The 16,217-nt window shown below is 33.8% G+C and overlaps 1 pseudogene; it reads right to left on the bottom strand.

Annotated features, from left to right (window-relative positions):
* Positions 1 to 9,796: 9,796 nt before the first annotated feature.
* On the bottom strand, positions 9,797 to 10,637 carry LOC149564458 (transcription elongation factor TFIIS pseudogene; annotated as a pseudogene).
* Between the last annotated feature and the right edge of the window lie 5,580 nt (positions 10,638 to 16,217).

Genomic DNA, 16,217 nt, shown 5'->3' with positions numbered 1-16,217 from the left:
TTAAGTCTGGCCGAGTTGTAGTCAAATACATTAAACTTCTAACCATACTCTTGTATAGTGTTGGATCCACTCTCTTGCTAGAGTCTTCCTTTCTCAACTTCAAACCTACTGCTGTTGGTGTGGGGGCTGCCTTACTATTCTGCATTTTAAATCTCTCCAAGATCTTCCCTGCATATTTTTCTTGAGAGATGAAGATGCCATCATGCATTTGTTTTACTTCTATGCCTAGAAATTATTTCAAGAGACCTAGGTCCATCATCTCAAATTCACTTTTCATTTCTAGTAAAAATTAAGTCATCTACATACAAGACAACAATCAATACATTATCATTTTTTGCCTTAATGTAAAGAGTGGGCTCACCATTGCTTTTGCTAAAGCCATTGCTCATCAAAGATGAGTCAATCCTACTGTATCATGCCCGTGGAGCTTGCTTGAGCCCATAAAGAGCTCTCTTCAATCTATATACTTTGTTCTCTTCACCTACAACTTCATAACCAAGTGGCTGCTCCACATATACTTCTTCTTTTAATACACCATTAAGGAAGGCAAACTTCACATCCATTTGAAATACCTTGCACTTGTGCTTTGCTACAATTGTTGTGATAGCATGCACAGTTTCCATTCTTGCAACCAGGGCATAGGTCTCATCATAGTCTCTTCCATACTGTTGTTTGTAGCCCTTGACTACCAACCTTGCCTTATGCCGATGAATCTTTCCTTCAACATTACATTTGGTCTTATAGACTCATTTCACTCCAATCACTTGCTTCTTGGGAGGCAATTCAGTTAGCTCCTATGTCTCATTCTTTTCTATGGCATCTATTTTCTCATCCATGGCATTACACCATTTCTTCTCCTTAATAGCTTCCTCAAAATATACTAGATCACTATGAAAAAATAATGCAAAATTAACAATCTCATCATAATCTTCATACCTTTCATCTTGGTATATCTCCCTAAGACTCTTGGTCTTTCTTGGTAACAGGGAGGAGAGTGTAGGATTAGAATCTTCACTGTTGTTGCATTGCCGACTAGCTCGGCCTTCACTGGTACTCGACACTGACACTCGATCATGCCTAGAAGAGCTTGGAAATGACTGAACCTGCTTTCTTTTTCTTCTATTTTCTCCTTCTTCTTAGTATTCATCAGTATCCTCTTCATTCATAATTGGAACTTTACTAGAAGTGCTTGGTGACTCATTAATTGAACCATACCAAGACTGATTTTCAAGAAATTCCACATCTCTTGAAAGCATCATCTTGTTGTTCAATGGGTCATACAATCTGTATGCCTTTGATTCTGAGTTGTACCCTGTGAAGATGCACTTCACACCCTTGTCATCCAATTTCTTCCTTTGGTCTTTAGGGACATGTGCATATGCAACACATCCAAACACCCTTAAGTGTTCAACTATCCATCTTCTTCATGACCATGCTTCCATTGGAATTCTATCACGGACTACCTTTGTAGGACACCTATTAATTAGGTAAACTGCTATTGCCATAGCCTCTCCCCAAAATTTAGTTGGGGGACTTTTCTCTTTCATCATGCTCCTTTCCATTTCAACAATGGTCCTATTCTTTCTTTCAGCCACTCCATTCTGTTGTGGTGTGTAGCTGGCTGTGAGCTCTTTCTTTATGCCATGTTTCTTGCAAAAGTTTACAAAGGAATTAGAAGTATACTCCCCTCCTTTATCTGATCTAAGGACCTTGTTATAGTGTCCACATTCTCTTTTAGCCTAGGCTTTAAATTTTACAAATTTATCAAATGCTTCAGATTTATTCTTTAAGAAATACACCCATGTCCTACAACTGAAATCATCAATGGATGTCATGAAATAAGTACTCCCCCCAATGGAAGTAACTTTCATAGGACTGATTAGGTCAGTATTCACTAATTCTAATGGATATCTAGCCCTCCTAAAATTTCCAGAATTAAAGGGAAGCCTATGTTGCTTACCCAAAATACAAGCCTCACATTTGTCACATGAATTCCCTATACGCGGCAAACCTTCTACCATTCTTTTATTTGACAATAAATTTAAACCAACATAGCCAAAATGACCATACCTGAGGTGCCATAGCCGTGAGGGGTCTTCAATCACACTCCTTAGAGCTAATTGTGTGTGAGGTGCAACACAAAATTGAGATGAGAAACATGTCTCAATCTTCAAGGGAAACATTCTATTCTTTGTCATTTGAACTGCTACAAGTAGGTTCTTGCTCCCATCCTTTTCATGAATGACACACATGTCATTCTCCATCAGCACTTTGTATCCATTTTGAATGAGCTGAGCAATGCTCATCAAATTGTTCTTCATATCAAGGAAGAAATACACATTTTGTATTTTTCTTTTCTCACCTTTCTTGGTGCGAACCATAATAGATCCTTTGCCCACAACTGGTAAGGTTCCATTGTTACCCATCTTAATTTTTGATTTGAAACTCTTGTCAATGAATGAAAAAAAGGTTTCATTACCATTCATGTGGTTGCTACATCCACTGTCGAGGTACCAAACCTCAGGGCTTCCTTCTTCACCAAAATTACACATTATGAAGGCAGCATCATTGGGTCCACTTCCCATGTTCACATAAGCCACATTTGCTTGTCCTGACTGATCATTCTACTTCTTCCAGCATTCATTTGCATAATGCCCATATTTATGATAGTAGTAGCATTCTACATTACTCTTATTTGAGTTGTAGTTTTTCTTACCTCCTCTTGAAGTATTTTGTGAGCTACTTGCTCCATCTGCTCTTCCTAAGCTTTCTGTTGCAACATTTCTTTGTCCTCCATTTCCTCGGCCTCTACCTTTGGAGTTCTTGCCTGAGCCATTTCTTCCTCTCCCCCTTCCTCTTGGATTTGAGTGAGCCTTGAATGCTTGCTCTTGGGTAGAAGATGTGGATCTATTGATCCTATGCTCATGGGTTTGAAGAGAACCCATCAACTCATCCATTGTCAAAGCAGTGAGGTCTTTTGCCTCTTCTATTGTCATGACCAAATGATCATATTTATGAGGTAAACTCCTCAATATCTTTTCCACTATCCTCTACTCTTGATAGTCTTCTCCATTTGACTTCAATTGGTTAATCACATTGGAGGTTCTTGAACTGAAGTTTGCAACTAATTCATTTTCCTTCATTTGAAGGTTCTCAAACTCCCTCTTGATATTTTGTAGCTTTACTGTATGGACTTTATCAGTCCCCTTGAAGTTTTTCTCAAGGATATCTCAAGCTTCCTTTGCATAATTTTTTGCTGCAATCTTTGGGAATATTGTCTCTGTCATTGCTGCTTCAATAAGACTTAATGCCTTTGCATCTTTCCTCCTTGACTCTTTCAAATGAGTCTTTTATGCATTTGTGAGAGTAGCATACTGAGTTGGATCTGTTACATCATTGAATCCATTAATTATGAGCTCCCACAAATCATTTGCAACCATAATGGTCTTCATCTTCTTTGCAAATGTATCATAATTCTGTCCATTAAATGATGGTGGCTACTGCCATATCTTTCCTGCATCTCCTACCATGATAAATATCCAAAGAAAAAAAAAGCCTTGGCTCAATGTGGATGTGGGGCCTCAAAGCTCTGATACCATGTGAGAAATATTAATGTAAATTTCAACAACTCACAACCCTAAACCTAAAATTTATACTCAGCACTTAAAAAACTAGTCGGCACTTGAAGGTGTCGAGTGCTAGTTTTGGTTGTCACCTGAAGGTGCCAAGAGCTAGGATAGTTTTCGAGTGATAGAAAGAATATAGGTGCTGAGTTAGCTAGACACAAGGAAGCTGAGTAAGCTTGGCACACAAAGGCAATACTCGGCCACAATGAAATGCTCGGCACTAATGGATGTCGAGTGAGCTTGACTCCAACTAAAGTTTATAACTTAGAAAATTCTAATGTGAATGCATTCACCATTAAAACCAGAGAGCCAAAGCTTTAAGCTTTCAAAAAAATTTCTCAAATGCAACATACAAGAGAAGATCAATAGATTCAAGTATGCTTTCTTGCTTTCTATTCAATCTTTCATTAAACTATTACAAAATCTGGGAGCATTCGGCTTCAACCAAAAAAACCTAAAATAACCCTAAATTGATAATACTTCAAACTTTAATAAACTTTAAACCTGCAACTCTAATGGCTGCATACAATGGTGCCTGGAGCAATCACTACTTCAACAGGACAAAAACAAACAACAACAAACTCATAGAATGAACAAAAGAGTCATGTGCAACTGGAGACACTGAACATACTTCCTTCTGTCTCTGCAACAAGTGGATCTGCTAACCACTTTCTTCTTCTTCATTTTCTCTTCTCTGCTGAACTTCTCTCTAATCTGCTTGATCTGCAAACTCTCTACTAAAAAATAAATGTAGAAACATTCCTTCAATGTTCAAATTTCAAAACTTACCTACCAAAAATAAATGTCTACTGACCATGGATGCTTGTGGTGACTTGACAGGGTAGATGGGCATGGGGCTCGAGGACAACCTACAGGCATTTGACGTTTAATTTCCAACATTGAAGAATCTAAGATTTATAGATTGGATAAAATAGTATTAGATTGGATGCTTTCAGTTTTGTTGCTAGAACTGTAGGCCTACTGGAAAATGTGGCTGCTATCTGGATCAGTTGAGTATATGTTCATTCAATCTTACAGTTGATTCATTGTCCTACGAAGAAGACTTGGGTCTGTACATTATATCTATTGTAAATTTTTAAATATGTGTTATAGAGATTGTACTAGATAATATTGGCTATAACATTGATAAGGAACAACTGAAGAACAGTCAAGAATCAAGTGATTACAATAATAAAACACAAATCTAATTCATTTGTCTTGCAATTTAATTTTTCGCTTGGATTTTTATAGTGTATTTGTTGCTAAATTTTATTTTGGAAATTTTGGTTGGGTGCTTTTGTGAGGTGAAATGCATATAGGGAATGTAGATCAAATGCTAATATGCAGAGAGATCCTTCATAAGGAATAAAAATTGGCATATGTAGATCTTAGTGACTTTCCCCGATCTATTAAATCATCCAAAATGTAATAATCAATTAGTGTATAACCATAGTTTTCCATTAAACAGCTCTGTTATAATAAACATTTTAATTTTATCTAGATCTATAATCTACTTCTGAACTTTAAAAAATTGTATGTAATATAATTGTTCAAGAGAAATTGTGTTTTTCAATTTTGTATCCTCTATCCAAATTGTTCAAATCAATTTTCTTTATCTGTAGGAGGCGATAATCGAGGAATAATAATAAATTTATAATTATTGAGATTAGAACTTTAGTAATGTCTATAAGCATTTTAGAGTGACAGTAAAATTAGAATGTTTTAATCTTAATATAAGAAAATTGGGTTTAAATTGACAATTGTTTGCATATCAATCTTACATTTAAAAATAAAAAGTAAAAAAATTCAAACTAATCATCAAGTATTTAAATTATAAGTTAATTTTTTTTTGATGAATAGTCCTGTTCTATTAAAAAAAATAAACTTTTAATGGCCCAAACCATTTTCATGGCACATGATCTTGCTGGGTGATTCCCCCAAAATTCCCAGAAAGTACTCCCAGATTTGGCATACATTCAGGATGAATTTTGTTTACTCTGTGGAAAATAGAAATCTTGTTTTATTCACACATAGCTTTTTGGATGTTAACAATGTACACTAAAGCTTGTATTTGTAACAATGTTATTATGCAGATACAGGTGCAAGCTAACAAAGGTGCCCTGGAAGTTGCTCACTTGCATGAGCTGCTCAACCACTGGGGCAATGCCCCTTGCACTATGGCTCGAGTATCTCCAGATGCCTCGGTAGACACCTCAACACCTCATGGCCACCGGCAGTGGCGCCACTCCTTAGGCTGCCACTCGCACACTCCACACTCACAAGCTTCCAGTCACCACTCTCCCAATGGTGGGGCTGGTAGCTGGAGGCGCCACTCTGCCTCCCCACCCCATGGTGGCTCTGGCTGGTCCTCGGCTCCTCCTCCTAGCACTCGTCAAGATAATGCTGGCAAATGGCCCCGCCTGGCACAGGCGATCTCTCCTTCGTGGCCTAAGGTCAAAGATGCGGAGGCTGCCACTGATCCCCCTGCTGCTGTTGCTCCTGATGATGGCTGGTCTATGCCTAGCCCGCCCCCAATCCCACAAATGATTGGGTTTTCAATGACAAAGATGATCCTCCACCCTCGGCCGCCACTGCTTTGGAAACTTGAGGTTGCTATATATGTTTTTATTTATTTATGAATAGTTTCTTTTCTCGGCTGATGTCGTGTGTTTAGTTTCAGCTTTGGCCGCTTGAAGTCTCTCGCAGGGTGATCTTGTATCCCCCAACCCCTTTTATAAGTTTAATTTCAATATACAGATATTTAAAAATTTAGTATAATTTATCATTTCATAATTATTATATGTCAAATATTCTTTTATAATTATTGCTTTTTATGATTAATTTTTTCCAAATTATTAGTAGAGAAATAACTTTTCTAAAAGATTTATTTTATAAATATTTTTTAATATTATTAATATAATTTAAATTTTAAATTTTGAATATATAGAAAAATATAGATAGTAAATTTTTGATATTAAATAAATTTTACCTACAATTTGATTTAAAAATAACATTCACCTAATTTTATGGATTGTGGACATCTCTCAATACTATTTTTTTTTTGAGAAATTAGAAGTAAAATATTATCATATAGAAAAAAGTAAATAATATAGATACAATGATATTCCAATACTTTTGTACAATATATATAATGTAGAATAAAAAATGATTCTAAGATAAACAACAACTGTGATATAGCTTGAGTCCCACCTAATAAAAAAGATTTAAGATTAAAACAGATATACAAATTTTATAACTAATAACAATAAATAGTTAATATTCATAATAAACTATATTATATATTAAGACCTCCTATAATATTAATATTTTTCTTTATAATGCAAAGGTGTATTGGACAATCCTAAATCTGTATATTCTCTTTTCACTTTATAACACTCACTCTACTTTACTGTAAAATCAACAAAGCTCTTACACATTTTTATAAAAAAGCTAATTTCATTTTCAATATTGTCATATGACTTTTGATTAACCAAATCTTGAATTTGGTGCCTTTTAAATATAAGCTCATGCAAGTTTGTCCCACTCATCCATCCTAACTCATTGCAAGTCAAATACAACTAAAAATAACTAATGATTCTTGAAATCGATCTCTCTTCAAACTTATTTTACACCCAATAAATTTTAAAACATAAATCAGATCCAAATGCTCAACAATAGGAAGGAAGACAAGCGTCGAGTAATAACCAATACCTGTTTAGCCAAGGAACTCCACTCATGTAACCAATGGTATCTTTCAAGCTTGATGATATACTCCATCTAAATTCATTCCTAACCAAACTTGAATAAATGCCCATACATTTATGAGTCTATTTAATTCAACTAGGATAATGCAAAATTTATTTAAAAATCAATTCTATGTAATTATATGGACAATCTTGCATTCTCCCAATTCTTGAATTGGCTTCTATGCAGAACACAATACAAGTCAATGCAAACTATGCCTTGAAACATTTATTGCTAGTGAAACTCTCAAACTAGAGTTGGTTTGTTCTCGATGCCATTAAAAAATTTGAAACAAAAGTAAACTTATTGCATACATGATTGATTCAAATTGGATTTTTTTTATAATCCCAATCAACAAAATGATAGACATGATAGTATGAAAACAAAATTGAGTCTGTAAGTACTTAATCATTGTTTTGGTTTGTACTTTATGTGCAACAATAATTCAAACCCAAAAAAAAATTTCTTGAACTTTTGTCTTTAGAAAAACAAACTGATTATAAATTATTTTGTGAGAGATATTGAATTCTCATAAAATTATGAAGTAAAATTCTTGTATTTCAACAAGACTACTGGCATAGAAGACAACTAGAGTCTTTTGATTAATTACATTTTTCCCACCTCTATTGTATGGATTAGATTTCATCGAGCCAATATTAAATTTGATATAATATTATAAAATTAATTTTATAATGTTATTGAGTTTGATATAATAATATAAAATTTATTATTTCATAATGTTATAATTTTAAATACATTATTAATTTGGATGTTTGCAATAGAAACTTCTTTAGCTTTCTAAAATTGGTAGGAGGAAAAAATATTTTGAATGTTTTGAAAAGAAAAATTAAAAAATCACTAGCAAAAATATGCTAAGTCAATTAGGGAAAAGAAACAATCTTTAAAAAATTAAAATTAAAAAAATGTCTTCAAACATTACAAATGTAATTTAATATTTTTAGAATAGAGGCAACACAATTATATCTTGGACGAAAATTAACATACATTACATTACAATTCTTTATGACTTTTAATTTTTTATTGGCCATACAATATTTTGAATGTTTTGAAAAGAAAAATAATAAAACCACTAGCAAAAATATGATAAGCCAATTAGAAAAAAGAAGCAACCTTTTATAAATTAAAAATTACACAAACACTGTGCAAACATTACAATTGTAATTTAATATTTTTGAATTGCAGGCAAACTAATAGTAGAAAATGAGGCGAAAACATATGTCTCCACCTATATAGGCAGGACTAATAAAGTTGTTTGATATTTTAAATAGATGTAATATGCATAAGAATGGAATGTTATTTACTCTATCTTATATAAATGTTTAAATGTATACTTATATATGTTCTATACATGGTTGCTACCAAAATGAGGATGTTTTATGAATTAAGATGATAACATCTGATTTATTAGGTTGATACAATATGTATATGTAGTCTACTACAAAGAAACTACCTCTAAGAATAGATACATACAAATTCTATGGAAAAAAAAAGTTAAAATTATTTTTTATATTATATAATATTTTATATCTATAAAGTTCATTTGATTTCATGATAAGCTATGGTTTGTTTATGTTAAGTTGTATTTACTTACACACATTAAACGTTTATATCTAGACATGAGCTTGATTTTGGAATCTATTACAATTTTATGTGATATTTACAATGTCACATTTCCAACAAATAACATAATCTTTCATGTGAGGGAAAAGCTTTATGTTTAATATAGTTTTTCATGACATGTCAAAGTAACTCAAATTGATGATAAAGACGATTAACATTTTGTTAAAAATGTTGTAGATGTATGACAATGTCAATAGGCACAAAAAATTTGGGTTTTGTTGCGATTCAAAGAGTCTTCTACACCTAATAATTCATCCATATTTTTAGTATTCTATTTTCCTTTTCAGAGTGTTAAACAAACGGTATAATTTTACTGAACATATTTAAACGAGGATCTTAATGTGAAAATAAAACAAACACATTTAATTTTTTAAGCTATAAATGTAAATTCTTAAGTTTTTATGTATGTATCTCAAACCCTCTCATCAATTGAACACAAAATTAAATTAAAAATGACATAAATATATTAATTTTATCATTATAATATTTTATTTAAAAAAATAATAATATCAAATTTAAATCATAAGTTACAATTGTGTACAATTCTAATAATATTGATTGAGTTATGATATTGCTATTAGGATTTAACTGTGATTTTTGAGTCAAACTCATTGACCCATATTTATGAGTAGTGATTCAACATGAATCCATCTCTCATGAGAATAAATGGAACACTTAGCACTCATTGGAATATTGATTGAATTCAAAGAACAAAATCAATTCAATTACTTCACTCTATTAGCACAATAAACTAACTCGAAATGAGCATTTGTTAACAGTTGACTTTAACAAAACTTCCAATGGTTGTTACAGTTTACACAAGTGACAAAAGTAGTCATGGGTTCATCTGCACTCCTTGTTTGCATCTGATAATAAGTAGTCTTTCTTTGCCCACACTTATCACACTTGAACTGATCAGTTGTAGCACTTTGACTAATTCCTCTTTCACACTCAAAAAGAGCTTTATCTTTTATCCTTCCTCTTCAATCTAAGTTCATCACTGGCCATTTCATCTGCTGATATGTTATAAAGTCTTTCAGGCTCCCCTTCCCCTAAAAGAACCCTCCTCCTAAAGTCAGGATTCCTTTGGTCGTTCATATTGAGATGTATTGACCTATACTTCATCTTCTGAGGCCCATCTTTATTGCTCAACTTCTTAAACAATGCAGTCTCTATTTTTTCTGCAACCATACCAGGATCACATTTATATGCTCTTTCCAAGTCTTCCCCCTTAGCTTCACTATAAACTCTGTTTAAAGCATTTGCTACAAGCTCCCTGTACTTATCTCTAGGTGGGTCATTGCACTTGGGAACATTTAGAGGCCTTTGAGGGGGATCATCCGGAATTATATCTTCTTCCATTTTAATTATCTTATCAACCCTAGCCTTTTTGCACTCTGGATTCTCAACATTGGGTGTCCTGTGTACAAATTTTATCTTAAGTTTCCTATCAAAATTGGGCATTCTATCCTCTTCTGGCTTAACATTGGAAGATCTGGACATTTCATTTTCTTCTGCCTGATATTTTCTCTTTTCCAGTTTAGCCTTTTCTTTGTCTTCTCCTCCATTGATTCTCTTTTCAGCATTAGACCTTGAGGCCTCTCCTCTCTCTGGTTTAGTTGTCATATCTTTCTCTATGGTCTTCTTCTCAGTACTGACATTTTCATTACTATCATTGATTTCTGAGGAAATACTTTTCTTCCATTCTTCAAACAATTTCTTGGCTTGAGTTCTAATAACCTCATTGGGGTGCCTTATAATAAGTCAACACATGTCTTCTCTTCTGCTCTATCTGCAGCCTCCTTCGCCTCCTCAAACAGTTCAACCAACTTCATTTCTACTGCCTTCGAAACCATATTTGTTAACCAACTGCTTATTTCTGTCGCTCAAAACTGTTTTTCTACAAGAATGCACAAACTGGTTTCTTTTTTATCTTGAATTGTTTATCGTATGAATGTTCTTTCACTACTAACTGGCATGCTGAACTGGGTGGATAGAAATCGAAAAACTGTTTCACTATAATGGGGTTTGGGGCACTATCAATCTTGGTAGAAACGTTGAAATATTTCCTTACTTAACCCCTTCACATTAGAGATGGATAGGTGATTCTGGAAAAGTAGAATAATAGGTGAGTCTCTCAATCGTTGGGAACGTATAAAAGAACCTTAGTGTTAAGGTGAACCAATAGGATCGCCAATCTTAATGAAGAAGGCTGCTAACCATTCCCTTTACATTTGTTACAATCTTAATCATGTTAGATAGTAACCGTTTCCTTCCGGCCAAGACTGACATTCGGCATATTTCAGGGGATACCTCACATGACTTAGATCCATGCCATAGAAGAGAGTAAAAGAGTTTCATTTTCTAGCACTTCTCCCTCGTGTCCTTTTCATATTTTATTTACTTTATTAAAATTTGGAAAGGTGAAAATTGAGTATTTGTAAATAAAAATTTATTATAAAAAATTTTCAAAATATCAAGCTACGATTGACTTTGCTATAATGTTTCTTTATGAATTTTTAATATTTTGAGATATTATTACATGTAATTTAAGAGAAAAGAAGAATTGGAGACGTATTGAAAATAGACTATAGGAGTGAAACATAATAGTTCTCAATAGGAAAAGATAGAAGAAGGGGTCAAGATGTAGATAGAGGGAAAAATAAATAAGTATGAAGAGAGGATGGAGATTTAGAAAGATATAAAATGATCTGATTTTAAAAATGGGCTGAAAACACAATATCTGATGGAAAAAAATTACCTTTGATATCAATGTTCAATTTTTGGAAAAACTTGCAAAAACTCAAAAGAGTTGTATGCAAACCAAAAGCAATCATATTTTTCAAAAATATAAGAATATATACAATGATGGAATATAAAAAGTCACCATAGCCATAAATTCAAAATGTATATGTGGCTATAATAAAAATAACAATATTTAACTAAAACTATTCAAAACTAGGTGTTTAATTACCTCAACTTGTCAAGGTCAAAACTTTTGACTTAGAGCTCGGACTTCAAAACCACTTACACCAATGGAAAGAAGAACTAAAAAACTAATTTCAGTCCCTAAGACCACAAGCCTTTGGCTATCCAATTTCAGGGACCAATGAAAGTTTCAACTTAAAATTTTGAGCAAAAGACCTCTGAAAAAGCCAATTAAAAAGACCTAGAAAAACTTTTACAAAATATGAACAAAATAGTTTCAAACATATGATCTTTTGTATAAGTTGGGTCATTCCTCCCCCTTTAAGAGGCAATGGGCCCCATTGCATCAATCTTCTGCAATAGGTGAGGGAATTGTGCCCCAATCTATTCCTTCATTAACCACTTGCCTTGATGAGAGAACTGACTAGCTCGAACCACCCTATATAGAGGAATTTTCTAATTTCACAAAGATTTCAGCATAACTTTGGTGACATAATCACATTATAATGGAGTAATAGTGGATGGATTCAATTCGATAGCATGAATATGTTTAGTAGCTTGAGAGATGTCTAATAATGGAGGAAATAAGGTCGCAACAATTCCATATTAAAAATTGGATGTAATCCCAAAAATTCTAGCAAATCAAGTTCAAAAGCATTCCCACGAAATTGTTTCTTAATGGTATATAGGTCATACCAAATAGGACAAAGCTTTCTATTAGGTCCTTGGAGGTGCTTCTTCTAGAGGTGTAGCCATACCTTGTGACCAATATGGAAATGATGGGGAGTTCTATGTTGGTCATGTCTTTTCTTATACTTATTATTGCTCTACTCTAAAATAACATGAACTTGTTGTTGTAACTATTTGATCTTTTCAATATTTTTTTCTACTTTATCTACCTCCTTTTCAGTATTTAGTGGCTAACTAGATTGCAAGATGGGTAGCGTTGCATCTACAGGTGCTAATAGTTGATACCCAAGACAAACCTGAAATGGACTGTGTTCTATAGTAGTGTGGAGTGTATGGTTTTAGCCATGTTTCATATAAGGCCAGGTCTCATCCCATGTACATGGGTGTTTGAAGTGATACATTTTAACAATATAGATAATCATTCTATTGACAACCTTTTTTTGGCCATCTATCTGAGGATGGAATGATGTAGACTTTGTCAACTTTGAGTACATTCTAGCCCATAGCAAAGATTAAAAATTAATTAGGAACCTACTACCCCTATTAGAAATAATATTTTTTGGCAGCCAAAAATGAACCCAAACATGTTCAAAAATTAGTTTGGCGATCTCCTCTATTGAAATCATTTTTTTGTAGGCCACCATGATAGTCATTTTAGAAAAGCTACCTACCACCACATATATAAAATCATTTCCCCTTCTGCTACTTGGAAGCCTAGACATAAAATCCATTGAAATAGAATTTCATGGTTTATCAGGGATAGGTAATGGCGATTTAAATACAATATGGTATTCTTTCAAAAAATTATCCATCTCTTTTTGCTGGTCTATTGTTTTGGCCACATTAGCGTGTGTTTTAAGAATAATTGACTTTGTTTTCTCAAAAAGAATCATGAGGAGAACAAAATTTCTAGTTTGAGAAATTAAACTTTTACATTGTTTAGCACTAATTAAAGAAGCAGCTTGAGTTGGGCATACCTCTAGTATTTGATATCTCTTTTCACCAAGCTTGATTATTTCACTATCTGGTCTGGATTCATACACCCCATGCGTTTGATACATGTATGGCTGCCCCAACAAAACATCACATACATCTAAAGGTGCCACATCACATATTACTTCATCCTTCGATGATTTGATTGAGTATGATAGGCAACACTGTTGATTTATTTGAACATCTTTCCCTTCATTAACCCATCCCATAGAGTATGTTTGTGGGTGTCTTGTCATTTTAAAACTTAATCTCATGGGTCTCCATATAAATTAAGTTCTTTTGGCTACCACTATCCACAATAAAATGTAGAGGCTTCCCATCTACCCACATTTGTCAATGGAACAATCTCTCTTCATCTTCATGTGGAACTACTTACGTAGTTGCAATTATGGCATATGGGTCTACTTCTATCAGTGAGTCATTCTCTTGTTTGTTAGAAGTTTCTATTAGTGTGGATTTAGGCTCAACTTCATCTTCGCACATTTTTGTCATCAATTTCTTAATGCTTTGACACTCTTTTGTGGTATGGGTTGGGTGCTTATGTATCTCACAACACATGCATATATTTTTTTATGTTCTTTTAGTAGCCCACTAGGTATTTTGGGGTAAATTTGAGGGAGTGTCCTTCCCCACTAGTTTTCCAAATTTATTATTTCCTTCACTCCTTGGCTTATTATTTGACAAATAATCTTTTTTTCCTTTCTGTTTGAATTTTTCTTCAATTTTTTGTAGCATATTTGTGTAAAAATTTGGTATAACTCTGATACCATGTAAGAATTTTCCTAAGGAAATAATTCAATGCCAATATCAAGAAGCTCAGTAGATAGCACAAAAAAGATACATGATGATCAAATGAGAATGGATATTAAATAATTGGATATCAGATAATTGGATGAGTACATCAAAGAAGTGCCTTGTATATAAAGGCAATTGATATGACTAGGAGTCAGCAAAGAGATAAGCATAACAACTAAGCACATGTCCACCAAGAGTGGATTATCCTCCATTGTGCATGAATGTACATGAAACAATGAGAGGATAAGAATGCAAAGGTGTATCTCATAAAGAGATGTAGTAGAGAACATGTGCTCAATTGGAGTGCAAACTACTATGTTGTCTACATGACAACTCATAAGAATATGCAAATTCGTAGGTGTCTACATGACAACTAATATGAATATACATTAACCTAAGTAAACTTAAGTAAAGTATAAATATTAAATACTTATTTACACCAACACCCCTCCTAAGTGCAACTTAGGGGAATGCACTTAAGCTCACAGAAGCTAGATGATAATGCAAGATGGGTGCCAACTACTAGGCCATGTTAGGTACCCATGTAGGAAATGTAAGTTCAAATGAAATGCAATGCAATCTCTCATAAAGTGAAGAAAGAGAGAAAACCTCATGGGAAAAACCCTCCCCCAAAAAGAGAGATAAAAAAAATAAGATGCATGGATGGATGAAGTAATTAAGACCCCCCCATTACAACATACATCATGTACATACAATAGAGAAGTATGAGAAGGAAAAAACCCCAGAAGAGGAAAAGGTCCCCTCCATAAGATAGAAGAAGTAGAAGAAGAAGAAAGGAGAGAAGGTAGTTCCCCCTCAATATAGAATGTCGATCAGTGATAGCTGCTCCAAGATGAATGTAGAAGTTGATCCGTAACTATTGAATCATGTTCCTCCCTTTAGGAAGAAACAATGTCATAGGTACACATGAGATGCTTTCCCAATGTGTAGAAAGAATCCCGATGATGAATGGTATCTCTAAAAATTGCTCAATTGTCCTTGTGTTGATACTGACAGTCGCCCCTTCCATCACTATTGAAAAAAACAAGTTTGGATCTAGCAAGGACGGATGTAGAAAATATCCCAAATAACCAACTCTCTCCTCAAATGATAAAGAAACCTCCTACAACTAATCCACAAGAAAACTTGAAATATTTGTGAAGTAGTCATCCCCTGATGCTGAAATTGGAAGACAAGGTGTACCCAACTATACTGAATTACATGGACCTATCACTATAGTAATGTATGCATATGGAATGTGCTGATGTTGTGACCTTGTTCTTTGTCAATTAGAAGGATCCTCGACATCTAAACATGTTGAATCACTATCACTATTGTCATTATCAATTTTCACAATGTATGAGGTATAGAGAGGATAAGAGGATAAGCTAGGTGAACTTTCCTTAGAGTGAACATTCCTCTCTCAATATAGAATGTCAGTTAGTGATAACTACTCTAAGATGAATTAGAATTTGATCCATGATCGTGGAATAATATTCCTCCCTTTAGGAAGAAGCAATGTCATAGGTACATATGAGATGCTTCCCCAATGTGTAGAAGGAATCCTAAAGATGAATGGTGTCTCTAAAAATTGCTCAATTGTCCCTATGTCGATACCGACAGTCGCCTCTTCCAACACTGCTAAAAAGAACAAGTTTAGATCTAACAAAGATGGATATAGAACATATCTAAAAGAACCAATTGTCTCCTCAAATGATAAAGAGACCTCCTACAACTATTGTACATAAGGATCCATAATCATATAAACCTTGTAAGACTAATCATGTAGAGAATGGACAA

This window comes from Cupressus sempervirens, chromosome 3, assembly GCF_028749045.1.
Source record: "Cupressus sempervirens isolate cs-2001-9-10 chromosome 3, ASM2874904v1, whole genome shotgun sequence".
Lineage (NCBI taxonomy): Eukaryota > Viridiplantae > Streptophyta > Pinopsida > Cupressales > Cupressaceae > Cupressus > Cupressus sempervirens.
Note: the sequence above shows the minus strand (reverse complement) of the source record. Positions and strands in the feature narration are given on the sequence as shown.